Genomic DNA, 6,000 nt, shown 5'->3' with positions numbered 1-6,000 from the left:
GAGGGGGGCAGTCGCATCCCGGTGCCAGAAACCCCAGCCGGATCTAGCTGCTGTAGTTGGTGGAGGTGGGCTGGGGGGGGCAGTGGCATCCCGGTGCCAGAAACCCCAGCCGGATCTAGCTGCTGTAGTGGCATCCCGGTGCCATAAACCCCAGCCGGATCTAGCTGCTGTAGTGGCATCCCGGTGCCAGAAACCCCAGCCGGATCTAGCTGCTGTAGTTGGTGGAGGTGGGCTGGGGGGGGCAGTGGCTTCCCGGTGCCAGAAACCCCAGCCGGATCTAGCTGCTGTAGTGGCATCCCGGTGCCATAAACCCCAGCCGGATCTAGCTGCTGTAGTGGCATCCCGGTGCCAGAAACCCCAGCCGGATCTAGCTGCTGTAGTGGCATCCCGGTGCAAGGGACCTTGGGGAGGGAGTGAGGAGATTGCTGGTGTGGGTGGAAATCCGACCTGCGACGACGGCTATGGGCTGATCCGGATTGTCCGCGTCCTCTTCCCTCCGATGGCGGAGGTGGGCTGGAAAGGCTGGAAGATGGTGAGCTGCAGTGATGCCGGATGTTCAGAAGGGATGAACCGGGTGGAATGTGGACGACTGAAGAGGCAGAAGTTTCTGGGCGGCTGTCAGGCTCGGGAGAGCGGTGTTTCGGGCACGGCGGCGGCTGAGGAGTTTGCCTCCTCCGAAACATGGCGGGGTGTGCTAGCATCCCGGCGCTAGTAACACCGCTGAGTTAGCTGTTGTAGGTGCTGGGGGTGGGCTGGGGGGGGCTAGCAACCCGGTGCTAGTTACCCCAGCCCCGAAGTTAGCTGTTGTAGGTTTGTTTGCGCAGGTTTGGCCGGAACCGGAGAAGTGCGGGAAGCGAAAGCGTTGGGATGACGGGCGGCGGGACCAGCCGCGGACGGGGCGAACGAGCAGCTGCCCGCGGGGCCGGAACGAGTCGAGGAAGAAAACCGGGCCGGAATGCGGTGGGAGGGAAGCCAGGCACTGGCCGGAACTGGGGAAGGGCGGGAAGCGAAAGCGTGGGATGACGGACGGCGGGATTAGCTGTGGACGGGGTGAAATGAGTAGTTGCCTGAGGGGCCGGAACGGGTTGAGGAAGGAAACTGGGTTGAAATGCGGTGGGAGGGATGCCGGGTACCGACATCACGATGCCGGTGGCCCCCAACCGAGGTAACCTGTTGGGACTGATGGAGCTGGGAAGCAGAGGATCCTGGCGACCCGGTGCCAAGAGCCCCTTCTAGCGCTGGCGGTTGAGGCTGCTGAATGAGCATGGCCGGGGTTTCTAGCATCCCGGTGCTAAAAACCCCGGCTGAGTTAGCTGTTGTAGGTGCCGGGGGTGGACTGGGGGGGGGGCCTAGAAACCCGGTGCTAGCAACCCCGGCCGAAGTTAGCTGTTGTACTTGCTGGAGGTGGGCAGTGTAACGATGGAATCGTTTATGTTTCCACACGGACGGCTTAAGGTGAAAGACCGCTCATGTGCAGTTGAGGTTCCTGCAATGAGGCAACGTTGTTCAGAGATTATGATTAACGAGAATGTTAATAAAAGACCTTGTGAGTAAAGGTAATGCTCAACGTCCGGTTTGTACGATCGCTTCTCTTTTACTATTGCGGTCTATGGGAAAAGCTTTCGGGGCCCCATGGGATTATTTTTTTATTTTTTATTTATTTTTTTTTTTTTTGGCTGGCCACTGGAAAATCTTCTGAGTGCGAGACCTGGGGGTCGACGTCACGGCGCGCCGTCGGAGTTGGCGTGATGACTTCATCCGGAAGAAAGCAGGTGTCGGCGGGGCTGATGGCGTGGCAGGCTTGCATGAGATGGTTGAGAAGTTTTTTCTTTTTGTTCATGCGGTGAAAAGGGACTCCTCCACCAGGCGGTGGCCCTATGGAGGGTGGCGACAGTCCAGCCCGAAACACCTGCAGAAGGCGGGCCGTCGGGGGCCCCTGCCGGGGCGTGGCTAGACCGCCAGCGGATTGCGCAGCCTGGGATTGCCCGCGTCCCCGCCGATGACGGAGGCGGGCCACGGGACGGGAAACGCACCTGCGGGCGGGCTGCCGCGATCCTGGATGTTGATGAGAGATGAAGCGGACGGGATGGACCACTCGTTTCTGGGTGTGTCGCTGGAGCGGGGTTTAAACGCGGGCTCCGCAGGTGGCTAAGAGAAAAGAAAAAGGGTTGGAGAACACGTGCGTTCTGGAGGAATAAACCACCGTCGGAGCGGCAGCCGACGTGGGAGGTCGGCGGGGACGTGGGGGTCGGGACACCGGGGCGGACGGGGCGGCTCGGTCTCGCTGCGCGGCACCCCCCGGGGTGGGGGGGGGGGCGGCGGATTGCGCAACCTGCGCTGTCGGATCGATGGCGAGGAACACAGGAGGAGTCGGAGACCTGCGGCGACAATCCAGGATGTTCAGGAGAGGTGAATCGGACGGGATCACAGAGGATACGGGGCTTGACCGGCTCGCCGGGCGGCCGTGGGGGCCCGGAAGAGCGGCGCTTCAGGCACGGCGACGGCTGAAGAGTTTTCCTCCTCCGGATTCCGATCAGCTGGTGTTTGCTGGTGATCTCCTGCAAGCCGATCGTGGTCCGGAGGCGATAGCAACACGAGATCCATGAATGGGTGAGTAACTGTTTTCGAGATACGAGAGTGTGTAGGAGCGTTGACGTGCTGCCCGAGAGCGAGCGTGCTGTGCATAGAACAAGGGCGAAGAGGAAGTGAAGGTTAGGCTGGTATTTGAAGGTTTGCCGGAAGAGGCGTGGTGCCGGAGGAGGCGTGGTTGAGGCGTGGTCCTGCTCCCGAAATTCGCTTGTTAAGCTCCAATTCAACATTTTCTGAGAACGACATGTTTTTAAGTCAGGTGGGTTTTGTCTTAATAAATATAGAGCACAGCTGTTCATGTCAAACATGTTTTATTCTGTGAATCAGACACAAGCAGGGCAGGAAATCACTGGTATACCAGATGTTAAATACCCCGTTATCTTATTTCATGTTCCTTTGGCAAGATCATTTCTGTACTTCTGGTGTGCTGTTAAACAGTTTTCTGTTGTTACAGTTTTTCTCAGTCGCTTTGGTACATTTCTCAGATCAGAATTGAAATTCTCAAAACTACTTGTTCAATCTTCACATCATTGTGTCACTTGTGCACATCAAAAAATCAGTTTCTCATTTCTTTTAACAAGTTGCAAATGCATTTGTCATCCATGCAAATGATAATGTACAATTTTCTGCTGTTTCCTACATTATCAGTTGTTTATGTCATGTTGATCAAAATGTATTATCTCTGTCTCTGTTGAATAGTCTCACCCCCCACAACATTTAGGCATTAGTTCATTGCATAAGTCTTTACATGCAAAATGGTTGAACAAGTTGTCATAATATGTCTGGCCTGAATTGGTAAATTGATCCCAGGTGAATCTTGACTTTCTGTAATGAAGGGAAATATTATATTAGATCAACCAATGATCAACCAGTTTTCTGAAATAGCTCAAAGGTGCATCTCATGAACTATCGGCTGGCAAGTATACATATAGCCGGAGCACAACACAATGTTACAATGTCTGACAAACAATGAAAGGACAAGGAATTGGACGGGGTCAACAGCCAGAGAGAAGAAGAAGAGGAAGAGGAGTGAGGCTGCGTGGCGGAGGAGTTGGGAGGCAAAACATAGGAAGAGGCATATGCGCGTTCCTGATGAGATAAGAGCTACACTTGTAGACCATGTTCTCAATCATGGGCTTACAATGGCCGAGGCTGGTCGAAGGGTGCAGCCAAATGTTGGGAGAACAACTGTGTCCTCAATCGTTCAGACTTTTCGTCGACAGAACAGGTATGTAATCTAACAATAGGCACTGTACTGTAATTCCTACAGTACTGCATGTACAGTTTTCCCTAAGGAGATTGTCCTATGTTACATTTCTACTTTTGTTTTTTTGTTTTTTGTTTTTTGCTTTGCAGTGCTGTCTTTTTCTTTTCTGTATCGCAAATACATGATCTGTCAACAAATTGTGGTACAAACAATAAAAATGAATGAAAATGAATAAAAAACATGACTAAGCAATTTGACTGTCTTATCCGTACACAATGACACAAGCACTTGTGATTCTGATGCACTGACACGTTCATTGAGACAGATATTTAATTTTGAGAGATGAACTAAGGATTTTGAGCAAGAGATTGGCTTTTGCAGGTAATCCATGGTGTTTTGCTATTTGTACGAACTGTTTTGAGAAATGCACTTACTGTTTTGCAAATGTCGAGGATGATCTGACAAATGTACCAAAGCGACTGAGAAAAACTGTAATAACAGCAAGAAAAATAGATCTTCACTTTAATGATGCTATCTATAATGAGCAGTGTTCGATGTGACATCAGCAATGACGTATCTTTGCTGACATCCCAAGGCTGCATGAAAGAGTTGGTATTTATAACTATGTATCTGATCCACGTATTGATTCTCCGATAACGATGATAACATGTGCACGTTCCAACGTGTAGCAACAGCTCCCTCTGCTGTTTACATTGCAGTTTAAATGTTTGGCTTTGGTTCAGTTTCATTCTGCAGAATTATCCATGTGCAAAAAGCAGCATCATCTCAGGTGTCTGAGTCTCTATGTTGCCATGGAAACCATCCCAATGCCACACACTCTCACAGAGCAGTAAGATCAGAAATGTTTCACCTCTATACTCCAATACTGACCTGCTGATGTCATCATGTTTTCATGTTCCTGTGGCAAAATCATTTCCCCATTTCTGGTAATAATGAATAAATAGATCTCCACTTGAACCAGTTCTGTGTATAAACTCCATAAACACTAGTCTTTGTGACGTCATCAATGAGGTCACATGTCTTTGACGACGTCCCAATGGCTGCATGACAGAGTTGCTGTTTACAACTATGTGTCTGATGCAACAATTATCACATCTACTGTCACCTTCCTGTTTTTTTCGTCTTAACCAAACAACACTAACATCTGTATGCTGTCATTTTAGGACTGAAGTACTTCTTAAAATAAATTAATTGCACTCGTATATTTATTATACCCGCTTATATGCTCTGCAAAGCGATTGAAACTATTTCCTCTTTCCCCTTCACACTCTTCCATTACACCCTGCAGCTGCTCAGCTCCGTATCTGGGCTGATGATGGACATTAATGGCTTTGCCAGAGGAATCTGTGATGTGGAACAGACGTTGGTGAAGGCGCTCAATGCCAGCGGCCCCAGAGGTCAGCAGGTCAGACCAGGAGGAGATAGGCGCATGTGAGTAACCTGCACAAAAGATGAAATACAAGTTAAAACTGTGACATTGGCTAAATGTGGAAAATAGAAATACATAATTAATGACTGCATCAATTTTTACACTGAAGCTACAGTGGCTGGGGATGATCTGGTTCGTTCATCTTGAGTAAACTGCAGTAAATCGCGCCGTTTTTGTCTCGATTATTATTGAATTAAAATACAAAAAATAAATGCATTGCCCTCACAGCTCATGAGAAATGATTTAGAATCAGAGATTCGCCTCTGCAGTCCTGCAGCTTTGGGCTGTTTCCCCCACGGCCCGTGGTTGTGCTCATTCTCCGCTTCATCCTCCTCCTCCTCCATCTCCGGGGCCTCATGTTTGTGATGCAGGTTCCAGTTCAGCCTTAACTCGTCCAGAAGCTCCAACATTGCAACGCTGGATAAGGTCATGTGTCTCAATGATCTCTGCTCTCTCTCCGTTACCTTTCGTGATGTCTTTGCCTCCTCCTCGCAACAACAACTGCAGCCGTTTGTGCGTAAAGTTGCGCCAGATAGCGCATGCCTTTCAGACGTGATAAATATAGACGTAAAAACAACCACTAATATTTAGCTCGCTCTGATACGAGCGCCCACATCACATATTCATGCAAATAAACACGCTAAATGGATTGTGCTCATTATTTAGTCCGTTTAACAGACGCCATCCTCGCTGAGTCCGTTAGTAAATGAACTGTAACATGTCTTTGTGAGTGTTATCGCGTTTGCACATGTTT

The sequence above is a fragment of the Cololabis saira genome, chromosome 3 (assembly GCF_033807715.1).
Source record: "Cololabis saira isolate AMF1-May2022 chromosome 3, fColSai1.1, whole genome shotgun sequence".
NCBI lineage: Eukaryota > Metazoa > Chordata > Actinopteri > Beloniformes > Belonidae > Cololabis > Cololabis saira.
Note: the sequence above shows the minus strand (reverse complement) of the source record.